Source organism: Leptopilina heterotoma, unplaced genomic scaffold, assembly GCF_015476425.1.
Source record: "Leptopilina heterotoma isolate Lh14 unplaced genomic scaffold, ASM1547642v1 Lhet_287, whole genome shotgun sequence".
Taxonomy (NCBI): domain Eukaryota; kingdom Metazoa; phylum Arthropoda; class Insecta; order Hymenoptera; family Figitidae; genus Leptopilina; species Leptopilina heterotoma.
Genome location: NW_025110994.1, coordinates 522,622 through 541,187, shown reverse-complemented (window position 1 = coordinate 541,187; position 18,566 = coordinate 522,622). Strand labels below are relative to the sequence as shown.

The 18,566-nt window shown below is 20.3% G+C and overlaps 1 protein-coding gene and 1 non-coding gene across 2 annotated transcripts in view; both read right to left on the bottom strand.

Annotated features, from left to right (window-relative positions):
- The window catches only part of LOC122504302 (venom metalloproteinase 3-like), a 36,053-nt gene that overhangs the window by 8,551 nt on the left and 8,936 nt on the right, over window positions 1–18,566 (bottom strand). The window lies entirely within an intron of this gene.
- Trnad-guc lies at window positions 6,328–6,399 on the bottom strand. The gene has a single exon. It is a non-coding gene; the product is annotated as a tRNA-Asp (tRNA).

Below are 18,566 nucleotides of genomic sequence, written 5' to 3'. Positions count from 1 at the left end.
AACATTTTCTTTTTTTTACTTAAAACTTGTACTTCGTTTATAAATTGTAATTGAGAAACAGAAAATGTGCAAAATATTGTCTACTTTATAATTTTAATTTTCCAATCATTTTTTAATCTTTTTTTTAGAAAAAAGGTAGAAATAGCTGCACAATTTCGATTTGTGAAACAATTAAGTTTTCCATATTAAAAAAAAGATAATATTTGTAGGATTTACATTTTTTTTAATTACCCAAAACGTTTCTTACAAAATGCTAATTTTTTTAGAAACAAAGAAATAATGAATAATAACATTAATAATTTTTTTAGATTAATAAAAATATTTTTGAATCATTTCAAAAGTAAATATGATATTATTAAATTTAAAAATAGTAAGGAAATAAAGAAAAAAGTAGACATAATTTTCCATAAAGTTTATTAAGCAACTCTTAAAAAATTCATTTTCTATACAAAAAATTAAATTTTTACAATTTTTATTTATACTGTTTAAATTAAAGAAAAAAGTTAATTAATGAAAATAAAAAAATGTCGCCTAAAAAAATGAAGATAATTTTTTTTTATGACAAAAAGAATTCTTTCGAAGTAAAAATGAAAATTAATTTCGGTGAAAGTGAAAGTGAGATAAAAAAAAGAGTAAGTTAGAGTCAAAATGATAAAATGAAATTTAGTTATTTAAACATTTTCAAAATAAAAGACATATTCTTTTTATAGTCTTTGGAATGACGAAAAAAAATTCGCAAAATTACTGATAAAAAATGAAAATTGTCATTTCTCTTGTTTTTTAAGAGAAAAAACTTTTTTAGACCTCGGCAATGGATTTTTTTTAGTCTTTAGTTTAAACACATCACTAGGGACACTGACCCTAAGAAAAGTGAACTCTCGGTCGATGGGACGCTTGCGCTTTTCCATTTGTAACTCTAAAAGCAATGTTAATCATGGAAATACCTCGTGGCCTCTTGGCAATGACGTTTGTCGAACCTGACACTTAACAATAATAACGAGTCTCATCTTATTAAGGAGAAATCATCTCTTATTAGTGATCACAAAAGGAAAAATTTTCCATTTTTTTTCGGTTCTTATTTCTATATTTGTTATAAATCAAAATTTTCGATTCGAGAGCCAGGTGTTGAAAATAGAAAAAAAATGTTCTTTTTAGAGAAATCGTTTACGAAAGGGGATTTAGTTTTTAAACTGAAATAGTGTAGAGTATTTTTTGAAAAATGATTTAAAATAAAAGGAGCTTAAAGAATACTTTCAGTGGATTAAAAAAAATTCATTTAATTCAATACAATCTCATTTAGATGGAAACAATGTATTTTTACACATAAAATTCGTTTAAACGAATTTTTTACAACTGAATTTTATTATTATTTGTGGGAAAAAAATATTTTTTTTATATTTAATTAGAAATGGATCTGAATTTATTTAGTTGGGGATTTTATAAATTAATTATAAATTTTATAGACTTTATGAATTTTCTGAATTTGATGAACTTTATAAATTTTATAAACTTTATAAACTTTATAAACTTTATAAACTTTATCTTTGTAAAATTAATAAAGTGTAAAAAATTATAAGAATTGAAATTTATTTAATTAATACAAATAATAATTAATAAATAAATGAGAATCGTTGTTCAAATATATTTCAAGAAATATTTGTTCGAAGGTGAGGCTGTTTGATTTACGATAATCGAGGTTAAGCAATCCTAAACAGAGTTAGCAATTTAATGGGTGATTTTTAAGCAAAAAAAATTTTCAATAATCAATAAAGCAAGAGCATGAAGAATAAATTGAACGAAAAAGTTTAATTTCAGAATAAATGGTTAGAAACTAGAGAAAAAATTTTTTTTTTATCACTTTGACCATTACAATTCTAAATGAAAGAAAAGTTCAAAGAATTCTCTGTACTTTTATTTTTAAAAAAAGGGAAATAAATAAATTCTATTTACATTTTATGCCCCCAAGGAGCTCAGAAACTCGTCCTTTGAAATCTATATACATACATATTGCAGAGTAAAAAATTTATTTGTTGAGAACGTCATAACTGAGTATTTCTCCTTTTGATTTTTACATAGATATTCCGAAACGAGAAATTTTAAATATTTTCAGACAGGAAACAAGAAACGAAGAAAACACAAAAAAAAAGTTGAAGAAAAAATGAAAAGAAAGAAAAAGAACGAAAAAATTAAAACAAAAAGAAGAAATAAATTACAAAATTTTTTATTTTCAAATATAAATTTTTTAAACAATTTCATAATCAAAATTTACAAAATTCACCTATTTAGTACAAAATTAATTATTACTGTTCACATTTTCAGAAATTTTTTATTAAATTTCAAGAAAGAATTCAATTATTTTCTAAAATTTTAATAAATCCTTCTAAACAATTCCATTATTTTTTCAAATCGTAAAAATCTTTACAAAAATCAAATGATTATCAAAACAATTTTAATTGAATTCCTCGAAAGAATTCAATTTTTAAAAAAATTATTAACACATTTCGAAAAAATTCAATTTTTTGCTAAAAATTATATTTTTGATTGATTAAATTGAATTATAAAATATACAATTAATTATATAATTAAAAATTATAATTTTAATAAATCCTTCGAGAAAATTCAATTATTTTTATAAAATAGTAAAATTCTTCGCGAGAATTCAATTAATTTTATAAAAAGTCAAATTCTTTGCAGGAATTAAATAATTTCTAATCCAATTTAAATAAAATTACACGAAAGAATTTAATTATTTTCGAAAATTTCCATAAAATTGAATTTCAACAAGAATTAAAAATATTCTAAAAATAATTCAATTATTCTCAAAATATTTTTAAAAAAATTTTATATAAAAATTATAAATTACTTTGTTTGCAATTTTTAAATATATTCGTAAAAAAAAATTGAAAGAATTCAATTATTTTCGAAAAATAATAAAATTCTTGTGATGAATTTAATTATTTTGAATGCACTTAATTTTAATAAAATTCTTTAAAGAAATTAAATTATTTCCAAAAAAACTTTAATTTAATTTTTCGAAAAAATTTCATTTTTTAAATATATTTCTATAAGATTTTTATCTATTCTTAGAATTGAATGAAAAATAATTGAAATCCTTTGAAGAATTTTATTATTATAATTATAATAATTTATTTTTTTTATAATTATCTAGAAGAATAATTGAATTCTTGCTGCGAATTTTTATTACATTTTTTTTTTACGTAATTGAAATTCAGTGAAGACTTTTATTAATTTATGAAAATAATTGATTTCTTGCAACGAATTCCTATTACAATTTTTTTAAATAATTGAAATCCTGTAAAGAATTTTATTATTTATAGATAAAATAGCATTATATCTGTTTTTTTTAAATTCATTTGGAAAATTTTTTTTGAAATTATTTTACTACAGAGATAATGTTAATACGTGTGACGATTTCGTGCTCTTTTCATACAAATTCATTTATCGTTAAAGTGGAAAATATTTATTTGAAACTTTTATACCTACGGATATTTTTAATTCTTGACGAAAAGTGGAAAATATTTTTTGAATTTTTTTTTACGGATATTTTTAATTCTTGACGATTTTTGCTCTTGTCACAGACACACACACAATTTTTGTTTTTTATAAGCCGTGTGGGATTTAATATGGTTTAAAATGTGAAACTTGACGAAATTTTATGTCTTTTCTCTTTTGTCGGAGAGGAGAACTTTAATTCCACGCTACATTATGCAGATTAGAAAATTTAACGTCGGAATCTTGACACGATGATACTGGTCTGGGTGGGATACACGAGAGATTAGGAATATACATGCGCTACTCCTTTGAATCATTCTAGGCACGAATGGAATGGGATTTTCATGAATGTGTGATCAGAGTTTTGACAGATAGTATATATATAGCTATATGCATTTAGAATAATATTCCCACTTATATTTATGGAATTTTTTTTTTTCTTCAAAATCTCTTTGTTTGTTTGAAATATTTTGCAGGAATATCTTCTACTGTTACTACTTGTTTTATTGTACGAGATTTTTTATTACCTACGAAATGCATTTTTGAAAAAAAATCATTTTAAAATTATATACCCGACTAGCAACAATTGTGCACTGCTAACTTCTTACTACCTTTTTTCAATTATAAAATATGCTAATTTCAATTATTTTCAAAATTTTTTCTATAATTTCAATTATTTTCAATATCTACTATTTTAATAAAATTTCCCAGAAAGAATTCAATTATTTCAAGAAAAAATTTAATAAAATTGTATGCAAACATTTAATTATTATTTTCATAAATAATATAAAATCCACGGGAATTCAATTATTTTTATAAATAATAAAATTTTTTTAAAGGAATTCAATTTGTTTTCATAAAAAATAATTTAAAATTGTAGAAAATAATAATTGAATTAAAATAGTAAAAATAATTTTGATAAAGTTACAGTAACAATATTCCTGTAATACAAAATAATGATTTTATTACTTGGTTATATTTATGCAAATAATATTGAATTATAGCGAAGAAATTTTTTTAAAAATTTCTAATAAATAGTTGAATTTTTGTGAAATTTTTATTATTTATGAAAATAATTTAATGTTTACTTAAAATCATTCTTAACAATCATTTTTAACTTCTCCAAAATTCAATTTTTTTTATTGTTTTTTAACTAAAATTCTTCTTTAAATCCATTATTTTTAAAAATTCTTTACAGGATTTCAATTATTTTTAATAAAATTTTAAATAAATCCTTCGCAAGAATTCAATTATTTTTATAAGTAATAAAAATTTTCATATAAATTAAACAAAATTAAAAAAATTCAATAAAATTTGTTCTAAGAATACAATTATTTTCATAAATAATAAAATTTTTCACAGGATTTCAATTATTTTTAATACAATTTCTAAGTAAATTCTTCGATAAATGTAATTATTTTAAAAAAATATTCAAAATTTAATTATTTTCCAAAATTCATGCTATAATGTTTTTTATATTCAATATTTATTTAAAATTTTAACTGAAATTCATTTTCAAATCAATTTTTTATTAGAAAATTCTACGAGAATTCAATATTATTTAAAAATACAAAAATAAATATAATTTATTGAATAAATGAATGTTTTTTGACATTTAATTCTTATTAAGAATTTTTTAAACAAATTTCTAAATAATTTAATTTTTTCGACATTTTCATGAAAATAATTGAATCTCTGTAAAAAACATTTTATTATTTATGCAAATAATTGAATTATTGCGAAGAATTTTATAAGAAATATTTGTAATTAGTTGAATTCCTGTGAAATTTTTATTATATTTTTATGAAAATAATTCAATGTTTGCTTAGAATTTAATCAACACTTTTTTTTAAGTAATTGAATTCTTTTGGGAAATTGTTTTAAAATTGTAGAAGATTGAAAATCATTGCAGTGAGAAAAATTTTTAAAAATGAAATTTTGACAAAAATTTTATTAAAATTTTATTGAAAATTGAATTTTTGAAGAAGAATTTTATTATTTTTAATATTTAATTGAAATTTTGACGTGACATTCTAAAAAATTTTTGAATATAATTGAATTTATGCTAAGAATTCTATTCCTTTTAAAAATAATTGAATTTCTGCTAAGAATTTTTTTACTTTTGAAAATAATGTAAAAATTAAATGTAAAAAAAAAATTGAATGTAAAAAAAAAGTTTCTTGGTGATTATCGATTATCAAAATTATTTTCATCATTTCAATTCAATTATTATTTTCTAGAATTTTAAATTATTTTTGATGAAAATAATTGAATTCCTTTAAAAAATTTTATTATTTATAAAAATAATTGAATTCCCGTGAAATTTTTATTATTTATGAAAATAATTTAATGTTTACTTAGAAGTTTATCAACACTTTTTTTAAATAATTGAATTTTTTTTGGTAATTTTATTAAAATCGTAGAAGATTGAAAATCGTTGTATTAAGGAAAATTTTTGAAAATAATTGAAATTTTGCCAAAAATTTGATTAAAATTTTATTGAAAATTGAATTTTTGAAGAAGAATTTTATTATTTTTAAAGATATAATTATAATTTTTTTCTTCTAAATTCATATTTTTTCAGTACTTTAATAAAAACGAATAAGAAAATGGAAATTTTGGGAATGAATTTAAATTTTCATTCTTCAAAAAAAAAAAATCTACTACATATTTGTATAGAAAATTTTAGTACGAAAATAAAATTGTAATAGTTATAGTAAATTATTCTGCTAATTTAAATTAGTAAAAAATTAATTTATCAAAAAGAAAGTAATTATTAATTAATTATTTAAAATAATGAAAATAAAAAAAATTCTCTCCAGCGGGGAATCGAACCCCGGTCTCCCGCGTGACAGGCGGGGATACTGACCACTATACTACTGAAGATGGAGGTAACGCGACTCTAAACTCAAAACGGAGTGTGTGGCGATGACGTCATCATGACGAAACTCTAGTATTAAAAATACGATTAGAATTATTTCTTTTGTAATAATTTTCTTTAGGGATAATATTAATAATTTTCAGTAGTAATTCAGTAAAATTGAAGAAAAGTAATTTAGATAATTTTTTTTAGTTTCTATATTTAATTATTGTACATCTAAACTCTGTTGTGCTCTGTATTGTGTGTGAAAATTATGCGTGAAGCTCAATATACGGCGTGTTAGATTTGGCAAAGCTCTGGATGTTTAGTTCAGTTTAGATGGCTGCTCTATATGTGGTATCAAAGGAAACACAGTCAGGTCTCGAGGGTACAGGCGTCAAAAGCAAATCACCCTGGGCAGTCACCTGATCGTTTTATGCATTCTGAAATTTGATACATGACTGTTTTCTCTCTTCTGCTTTGATAGTTTCATTGAAATAAAAAAAAATACATTGTCATGTATCAAACGATCAAAAAGTTGAAAGTTTTAAAAATAAGGGGAAAAATGCATAGGAACAAAAATAGTATACAAAATTACAAATACTGTAAATAATACTGTATACAAATAGTGTAAATAAATTTGAAAATTTAAATAAATAATATAAATAATGTCCGAATGTATTTCGTTTATTTTATTACCTATTCTCTTATTAAATATAATATAATCATGATATGCTTTTGTATTTTTTTTTCTTTAAAAAATATTCTTTGACAAATCGAAAATATAACGGTATTTTTTCTATTAAAATATAATATTTGAAATTAGAAAATTTAAAAAAAATAAATCATTAAGGTTAGGCCAAAATATTTTTTTTATTGAAAATTTTTTGGTAATAAATTTTGTTTCTTCAATTGAACCGTGATACATTGATTTATCAACTTTTGAAAAATTTCTCCTCAAATATATATTAGAAAATAAAAACTTCAAATAATAATATCAAGTAAAATCCAATTAAACTTTTTCAAAAAATTGGAAAAAAATTTTAATTTTCAACGATTTTAATTTAAAACCTTTTCAAAATTTCAATTATTGTCTAAAATTTTTAACTAAAATTCAATTTTAAATCAATTATTATTAGAAAATTCTACGAAAATTCCATTATTTATCTATATAAAAAAAACAAATTGAATTCTGATAAAGAATTTTACCAACAAATGTTTAAATAATTGAATACTTTTGATGAATTTAAATAAAATTCTTAAGAATAATTACATTTTTCGAGGAATTGATTTAAAAATTAAAATTATACTAAAAATAATTTTAATCCTGCAAAGAATTTTATTATTTATAAAAATATTTGAATTCCTGAAAAGAATTTTATTATTTATGAAAATAATTGAATCACTGTAAAAAATTTTATTATTTATGAAAATAATTGAATTATTCCGAAGAAATTTATGAAAAATTTGTTAATTGAATTCCTGTGAAAATTTTTGTATTTTCGAAAATAATGAAATGCTTGCGTAGAATTTTTTTAAAATTTTTATTAAATTATTGAATTCTTTCGGAAAATTTTATTAAAATAGTAGATATTGAAAATCATTGAATTGAGGAAAATTTTTGAAAATAATTAAAATAGTTTCTTGGTGATTATCGCAGTTTATTCGTGCGTGATTCAAAAGATTTTGTTAAAAATCCAAATTAATAAAGGATAATTGGCTCGAAAAAATATTTTTGCAAAAATTCAATTACATTTCACAAATAATGAAATTTTTCTCTAAAATTATAAAATACTTTCAAAACCTATATAAAATTTCTTGCAAAAATTCAATTATTTAAAATAATGGTATAAAAAATTCGTTGATGAAATTCAATTATTTTCATAAGTAATACAATTCTTGACATGATTTTAATTATTTTTAATAAAATTTTAAATAAATCCTTCGCAAGAATTCAATTATTTTTATAAGTAATAAAACCTTTCACATGAATTCAATTAATTTACAAAAATGTAATATTTGTTCTTAGAATGCAATTATTTTCATAAATAATAAAATTTTTCACAGGATGTCAATTATTTTTAATATAATTCCTAAGTAAATTTTTCGAAAAATGTAATTATTTTCAAAAATATTCAAAATTTAATTATTTTTCCAAATTCATGCTATAATGTTTTTTATATTCAATATTTATTAAAAATTTTAACTGAAATTCTTTTTTAAATCAATTTTTATTAGAAAATCCTACGAGAATTCAATTATTTGAAAATACAAAAATTAATAATTTATTGAATAAATAAATGTTTTTTGACATTTAATTCTTATAAAGAACTTTATCCACAAATTTTTAAATAATTGAATTTTTTCGACGAAATTAAATAAAATTTTCAAGAATAATTGAGGCCTCGAATAATTATTACATTTTTCGACGAATTCGATTAAAATTGCGATTAAAAATAATTGAAATTCTATGATGAGTTTTATTATTCCTGAAAATAATTGAATCTCTGTAAAAAATTTTTTTCTTATTTATACAAATAATTGAATTATTGCGATGAAATTTATAAAAAAATTGGTAAATAGTTGAATTCCTGTGAAATTTTTATTATATTTACGAAAATAATTCAATGTTTGCTTAGAATTTAATCAACACTTTTTTTTAAGTAATTGAATTCTTTTGGGGAATTTTATTAAGATTGTAGAAGATTGAAAATGATTGCAGTGAGAAAAAAATTTTTAAAAATGAAATTTTGACAAAAGTTTATTAAAATTTTATTGAAAATTGAATTTTTGAAGAAGAATTTTATTATTTTTAATATTTATAATTGAAATGTTGACTTGACATTTTAAAAATTTTTTTAATATAATTGAATTTATGCTAAGAATTTTATTACTTTCGAAAATAATTGAATTTATGCTAAGAATTAATTATTACTTTCGAAAATAATTGAATTTCTACAATTTATTTCGAACTTCTTCTAAATCCATATTTTTTTCAGTACTTTAATAAAAACGAATTAGAAAAAGGAAATTTTTTGAATGTAAAAAATAGTTTCTTGGTGATTATCGCACTTTATTCGTGTGATTCAAAAGATTTCGTTACAAATCCAAAATTAATCAAGGATAATCGGCTCGAAAATTCCCTTACAATTTGAAAATAATTTCGATAAAATTCCACAGAAACAACTTCACAGAAATGCTCGTATTGTAGTTTGCTCTCTAATTATAGATTTCACACGCCAGGAATATTAACCGGGGCGCAAGTTACCATTCCATTGTGGAACAATGAGGGTCGTTGGTATTGGATTCGTAAGACAATGAGAGCATGTTTTCGTGTTACTATGTGTGTGTGTGTGAGTGAAGTACACACACCCACATCAACGAGTATGCAGCTTTTGGACTTTAGTGAAAGCTCTTACATTAGTTCAACTCGAAGATGTTGTACACATAGTTTGACAAATAATGACAATAATTTTTTTCTTCCCTGAGAAAATCTGAATTAAAAATTCCAAATTTTTGATAAATAAAAATTTAAAAAAAAGGTTTTATGAAATTTTATATGGGATATTTCGAAATATTTTTGTTATTATTTGAATTAAATTATAAATTTGACGGGAATTGGGAAAGTTTAGAAAGTGTTTGACGATTTGCGAGAGAAAGAGAGAGAGTTTCGAGTGTATGTACAAGAGCACTCGAACTTGTGATAAAGACACAATTTGGTCAAGTGATCACTGAAAGAGTTGTCCGGCAAATCGATTTTACCAAGTGTGTGACAAAGCACAGTACACTTGTTGTTCCGAATTATTTCAAAGCGCAATTTATTTATTTAGTAATTTTTTTTTAATATTTCTTTTCCGTAATATTCGTAAAATTATAAAAGAAACTTATGATTAAAACAAAAATTAAACAATTTTAAATAACAATTCATTTTTACGCAATTTAATTAAATTCAAACTGTTGCGAGTAGAAAATAAAGTAGTTTCCATTGAAACTACTTTAAGACAATAGAAAACAAAAAAAAATACAATAGAATTTATAAAAAAATACATTAATTAAATTAAAAAATCGAAGTTTAAAAGTAGCGCTTTCAGAAAAATCAATATATAGTGTAAAATAAAATACGTTACGTGTAAATAAAAAAATAAATAAGTAAATAAAAAATAGAATTAGTAAAATTTATCTTAAAATGTGAAGAAATTTTAGTGACGCAAGAATTGAAATTCATAGAAGGAGAGTTCAAAACATCTTGATTATTCTGAAAACTGATTACTTTATACTTAGCTCCTTACACACTGGCTTACAGAATATATAATCACGTTTCCTGAAGAAAGCTATCAATTTATCAAGACTAATTGCCTTAGTTACATTGAACTGCATCCTATACACAATAGAGGAGGATATCGTTAGACGCTATTAGTTTAACACTAAACTTGATCTCATTGAAGTCAAGTTCATAAATAATGTTATATGCAAAGAAAAAAAAATAAATCTCCAAAATCTTTGTTGAAAAACTACTTTGTTCTTTCAGACTTCTATAATTAACTAACTATAATTAATTTTAAAAAAGTAGCTTTCAAACTAAAAAAAGTAATAAAAAAAGTAGCTATCGAAAAATTAAACTTGACGACCAAAAAAACTCGTTTTAGACACTTTACAAAACAGAAAAAAATTCCAATCTATATTTTTTATTTTCCTGACTTTTTCCTAATTTTCATCATAACTATTTACTTCTTTCTTATCTTCTTGCGAAGAATTTTAGAAAAATTAAATAATTGATTTCATCTTTTGACTAATTTTATGTAAATTCTAATTTAAATAGTTGAATTCTTGAGAAATTTTTATTATTCATGAAAAGATTATTCTGACGAAGATTTTTACAAAATTTTTTTTTAAATAATTGCATTCTGTTTGGAAATTTTATGAAAATAGTAGATATTGAAAATCATTGAATTGCAAAAATTTTTTAAAAATAATTAAATTTTACAAAGAATTCTATTAAAATTTTTGAACGATTTTATTAAAATGTTTTAAAAAAATTGAATTTCCAAAAAGAAATTTCTATTACTTTTAATAATAATTGAATTCTTGTGATAAATATTGTTATTTATGAAAAGAATTGAATTTTGCAAAGAATTTTATAAAAATACCTCAAAATAATTGAATTTTCGGGAATAATTTTGTTATTTATCGAAATAATTGAATTTTTTCGAAAAAATATTTATGTAAATAATTGAATTTTTGGGAAGAATTTTATTAAAATCTAAATTAAAATCTAATTTAAAATCTTATCTAAAAGAATAATTATTGAATTACCTATATAAAAAAAATTTTAAATTGTATTTAAAATAATTGATTTCTCTCGAACAATTTTATTAAAATATTTGAAAATAATTGAATTCCTGTGAAAAATTCAAATATTTTTGTAAATAATTGAATTCTTTCAAAGAATTTAAATAAAAACATTTTTTTTTAAATAATTGATTTTTTCGAGAAATTGAAATTAAATTTTTAAGAATAATTTCATTTTTTGAGCAATAGTTGCAAAGAATTTTATTAAAATTTTCAAAAATAATTGATTTCCTGAGAAGAATTTTCCTATTTATGAAATTAATTGAATTTATGCGAAAAATTTTATTAAAATGTTTAAAAAGAATTGAATTTCTCTGAAAAATTTTGTTATATTTGAAAATAATTAAATTCTTCATAAGAATTTTATAAATATTGTTTCAAATAATTAATTTTTTCGAATTGTAATAAATATTAAAAAATGTGTTTTAAATAGTATTAAATTCTTTTTATTAATTATGAAAGTAATTGAATTCTTGTTTAGAATTTTATCAAAATTTTTTTTAAATAATTGAATGTCCATGAAATTGAAACTTTTTTTTATAAATTTCTAAATAGAATTTATAATAATTTCGTTAAAAATTTTAATTAAAAAACTAACGTTAGATAACATTACAACATTTTTTATTTTCAAATTTATTTATAAAAAATTTAAATAGAATTCAATTATTTTCTAAAATAATCATAAAATATTCAATTATTTTTAAAATTTAAAATTAAAATCATTCAAGAAACTCCATTATTAAAAAAAAATTCAAAGAAGTTCTTCAAAAATAAATTAATTAGAATTTTCAAAAATTTTAATATAATAATTCACGAGAATTCAATTACTTTCCAAAATAATACAATTCTTCTAAGAAATTCTATTATTATTTAATTTTTTGATAAAATTTTTTCCAAGAATTCAATAATTTTCAATACTTACATTAATTTTAAAATTGAAAATATTTAATAAAGAAAAATTATTAAAGAAGTTAGGAAACAAAAAAGAAAACAAAAACAAACTTCAAATTGCGAACAGATTACCAGAATACAACGATTATTAATATAGATAATAAGAATTTAAATTAATCCTATGTTTTTTATTTATTTTCCTTTCAATTTAAATATTTGGAAATAAATTTTTTATTTTCGAAAAAATTCTCCATTTGTAAAAAAAACTTTTTATTCGTAAATTTTTTTACTTGAAAATTTTTTTACGTTTTGCACTAAACCTTGAACAGAATTTTTGCCATATAATAAACAAACTCACATTCAAGGTTTGTGATGATAAGTAAGGCACTCATGTTTGATAGATAAATTTTATAACAAAATGTTATTGAACGATATTATTTTTGGAACAATGCCATAATAATCAATTGTGATTCTTCAAAATATTTTATAAAACTAATAAACAAATTCTTTAGTGAACAATATAATTATTTTACTCTAGTGGTGCATCAACAGAGTAGCCTTTAAATTTCAAAAATAAAATTCAAGGCTTTTCGCAATTTTTTTAGGAACTAAAATCCGAAGTAATTTTAATTTTAATTATTTTTATTATTATTATTTATTTAATAACAAATTATAATGAATAAATAATAATAAAATAATTTTAAATAATTAGAAATAAATTAAACAGTTTTTTAAATATTATTTTAAATAATAATTTTGTTATGAATCATGTAACAAATTATAATAAAAATAACAATGTAAGTATCTAAAAAAATTATAAAATAAATATAAAAAAATAAAGCTCAAGTTTTTTTATACAAAAAAAGTTGATCTTTTTTTCTTTGAATCATATTCAGTATATTAATCTTGTTATCGATAAAACTGCAAAATTTGATTTTGTTTTCTGTGATAAAAAAATATATTACTTTTTTAAAGTGCAAATTAGAATTTTTTTTGAGTGTAAATTATTATAGTTATTTAAAAAGTGCTGGTTTGTATAATTATAACTAACTGAACTTGATTTTTTTTTAAGAAAAAAAAGTACATAAGAATGAATTGGGAAAAAGATAGGGGAGAATATAAAAATAAAGAAAAGGAATTTTATTAATAGAAGCATGATATATATATATATATATATATATATATATATATATATATATATATATATATATATATATATAAAATATAAGTATAGGATTGTAGACGGTGTGGTGTAGTGAACTCTTTTGTTTGATAAGGCAGCAAGCTTGACTGCGTTTTGCAAGGCGGTTGGTCAATAAAGCAAAGTTACTTAAATATCGAACGCGGCTTGATATAGATTATTGAGAATGCCTCCATGGGCGATTCGAATATAGTCTGTACTAAATTCTGGATTGTAGATTTTATCGCAAACGATGCAGCGAATCACTGCTATGCTATTTATAAATACACAAAAAAAAAATCTCAATTTCAACCACCAGAATTTATTTTTGCTAAAAAAAAAAGTTTATAAAAAAAGTTTATTCTTTCTCACAGATTTATATAAATACGTACATGAACAAATAAAAAAAAATACAAATCAACTTATAGCATGAAAAATAGTTGAATAATAAAAAATAAAATAAAAATATTATCAATTTGCTTGCAAATATTGACATTCCTTTCATTTTTTCCAAACATTAAATATTTTTTATAGACAAAAAAAAAATTCTCATCATCAAAGAAATAGAATTAAACATTTCGAGTTGATTTTTAAATAATTTTGATTTTTTAAATAAAATTAGTTGCAATACATTTTTATTTTATAAACAAAAAAAAAAATTCTTGTTAAAAAATATCATAGGGACATAAAATAAAAATCCTAGACATGATAATTCAGCGTAAATGTTGCTTAATCCCGCAAAGACGCTTTATTGCCGGCGCTATATCATCGGTCATATAATTCAGATTTATATAATCTAATGGGAATAAAGATTTCTGGAAAAAAAAGGGGAAAAAAAAGTGGAAGTAGTATTGTGAGAGAGGAGATAAAGATTATTGAAGAGTGAGCTTATCAATTGTTGAGGTACATGGTTCATTTGAAATAGAGACGAAATCGACAATAAAAGCTTTACAACTTGGTAACAATTCCTCTCTTGGAAATTTTTATCCCCATAGACAAAGAGATGAGTGATCTTTTTTTTTTTTTTCTTTCTTTTTTTATTCAACCCAGATCTTTCACATCTCCACTTTAGTCTGTCAAGTATTGCTGATGTCGTTTGTGTGGTCCCAATGTTTGTCGTACGTGCTTCGGCAACATTGTTTCACCTCACAGAAATTACAATCAAAAATAAATACACCATACGTTTTAGTAGCGAACTTTTTAATTTTCGATTTTTAAAATATTCAAATTCAAATAAAATTTGAGTTAATTTAAAATCTAAAGTAAAATAAAAAGTCAAATTACAAAAAAAAAGAATGAAATGAAAATTTTAAGGAAAATTTAAAAATAAAATGAAATTAAAAATGATAGAAAATTCAATTTTAATTTCAAATTCAAGTAAAAATTAAATAAAAGTAAAATTGAAATTAAAAAAAAAAAAAATACAGATAATTCAAACTTCAATATTTCAAATTCCAATTCAAATAAAAATTTTAAAACATTAGAATTAAAATTAAACTAAAAATTAGAGAAAGTTTAAATTTAAATGAAAGTTAAATAAAATTTTAATTCAAGTCGAAAGAAAAATAAATGAAAATTGAAATGGAAATGGAAATTAAGATAAAATTAAATTAAGATAAAAATAAAAATTCGAATTAAAGAAAATTTAAAACAAAATATAAGAAAACTTTAAAATTAAAATAAAAATTACAGAAAATTCAATTTTAAATTCAAAATTAAAGAAAATTAGAATTGAAATTAAAAGTCAATGAAATACTCTTTGTCTTTGTCTTTTTTTTTAATTAAAAGAAAATTCAAATTCAAATGCAAATTTTAATTGAATTTAATTGAAATTTTAAAATAAAATCAAAATAAAAATTATTACAGAAAATTCACTTTAAAATTCCAATTCAAATAAAAATTTTATAAAATTATAATTGAAATTAAAATAGAAATTGAAGAAAATTCTAATTTAAATGAAAATTATATAAAATACAAACTGAATTGAAAATAAAAATGAAAGAAAATTTAAATGAATATTAAGATTAATTAATTAAGATTAACTTTAAAAAATGAAGTTAAAACAAAAATTAGAGAAAATTTAAAATTAAGAAAAAATTAGAATTGAAATTAAAAGACAAAATTCATAAGATTCAAATTTAATTTCAAATTCCAATTTAAATAAAAGTCTGTAAAAAATCAGAATTTAAATTAAAATAGATATTAAAGGATATTCAAATTTAAATAAAAATTAAATAAAATTCAAATTCAATTTCAAATTCAACTAAAAATTAAATAAAATTAGAAGTGAAATTGAAATACAAATTTCTGGAAATTTAAACTTAAATGGAAATTAATTAAAATTTAAATTAAATTTAATAGAAAAATGAATGAAAATTCAAATTGAAATAAAAGTTTAGAATAATTAAAATAAAAATAAAAATAAAAATTAAGGAAAATCATAATAAAAATTTAATAAAATTATAATTTTAAATTATAATAATTGCAAGTCAAATTATTTAAATGAAATTTAAATTTAAATTTAAATGAAAATTTAAATGAAAATTACTAAAAATTGAAACTGAATTTGAAAAAAAATGAATAAAAATTTTAATTGAAATAAAAAATGAAAATAATTAAAATTGAAAGAAAAATTGAAATTAATGTAAATTCAAAGAAAAATTAAGAAAAATAAATGAAATTGAAATAAAAATAGAAATTCAATAAAATACGTTCATTAAAATAAATTATAATAATAATTAGAGTATAAAAAGAGAAAATGCTAAAAAGGCAATATTTTCCCTTATCTAGTTAAGTGAATAAAATTAAAATGAAAGAAAAATTAAAGGATAAATTCACCGTAGATGTAAAATAATTTTTTTCACTCAAAAATATTTCAACTTCCTCGACTTTTCATTTTTTTCTATTCACGATTATACTGAGATTCATTTCAGTTTTTATCCTTAAAATATTCACAAGTCAATTTTCTGGTCCTACATTTTTTTCCCGTAGTTTTAGTAATATTTTATTCATCATAAATGAATAATTCCTATTCAACCTCGAGAGTTGATGTATGAAATGAGGAAAAATGCAAACGAAAACTTTTTTGTCTTGAATTTCTTTTTCTTATATTTTCCTTTTACTGCCAAAAATTCTGTCTTCTGCTCTTTTACTGTCTAAAATTATCTCTAAATGATTATTTCATTAAATTTTAAAGACGGTGAATTGTATTTTTTTTTATTAGTTAAACATTTTTTGATCATGTCAAAGTAATAAAAATAATTTTTATATAGTTTGATTTTTGTAAAAATAATTTTTATAGTTTAATTTTTATAAAAATAAATCAGTAGTGAAATGAAATATAAAGACTTTTTCTTAAATTTTCCAGAAAGAAATTTTTACCATCAATTATTATTATTTAGTTTTTTAATATTTTATGTTTAACGTATGAGAAATTGAAATAGCACTCAATTGATAGAATTGACATTTTACAGGGAACTTAAATCTTGGAAAATCTCTACAACACTGATAAGTGTGGATAACAAAAATGAACAAGTATTTGCACTTTCTCTTAAAAAAGAAAACACAATTCAAGCCATTCTATATTTTTAACTTTAACTCAAAAGTTATTTTAGAGTCGAGAATTTTTATTTTTCACTTAATGTACAAACATTTCTTTCTTTAGAACATAAACAGGACAGTTTTATAGATCCTTCTACTATATACACCATACAGTAATAACAAAAAAAGAGTGAGAGACACAAATGTGTGAAATTGGAATGAAAAACAGAAGAAAAAGTATTTTTAAATTGAATAAAAAGTTAAGAAGAAATAAAATGTTAAATAAAATGTTAAATAAAATGTTAAATAAAATGTTCAATAAAATCTTAAATACAACGAATTGTAAACTGTTATATAAAATTAATATTATTCATTTAGGAAAGTTTGAAAAAAATTAAATAATTTAAAATAATAATTAAAAATCTTTTTCAAATTTTTCCCAAAAAAATGTTAAATAATAAATGAAGTTGAATAAAATATAAAAAAAAAGTTTAAATAATAATTTATTCAAAAAAAAATTTTTTCTTTGAAAGAGAATTTAATTAGATATAAAGGTCAATTTAACAGGAAATGGAATTTCTTTTGGTCGAGAGTCTAATATGGAATGAAACAATATTTTACTTGTACTACTTTTTTCAAGCACGTAGATCGTTAAAATTTTTTTTTTTTTGCACAAGTTTACAGACTTTGTTCTTTAGAATCGATTCAATTACTTGATTAGAGTCATACTCCCACAACTGGAGACTATCCTTAGAGAAAAAGCCGCAGACGTCTTCTTTCGCGATGTAATGGAGTTTTCCTGTCCGACAGTAATTGAGAACTTGAGAAAAAGACATCTAGATGTCTATCGTACATATACTGCTTGATATTGGATTGTAATTGACAAAAAAAAAGAAAAAAAAATCCTTTTTAAATACACAGAAAAAAATTTTATATTTCCTTTTTGTAAAATGACTTTTTTGTTTACGATTTCGATTTTTTTTTTACTATATTGTTCGGTTTTTTTTCTACAAATTCTTTTGTGTACATTTTTTTGTTTTTTCTTCGTTTAAAATTTTCTGTTTCATTTCTCTAACCTTTTTAACTCTTTAAACCTTTCTTTTAACTTTATTTAAAATCTTTTTGTAACCTTTTGCAACCTTTTGCAACCTTTTTAACCTTTTTTAACCTTTTTTTTAACCTTTTTGATAACTTTCCACATTTTTTTAACTCTTTTTGTTAACCACTGATTTT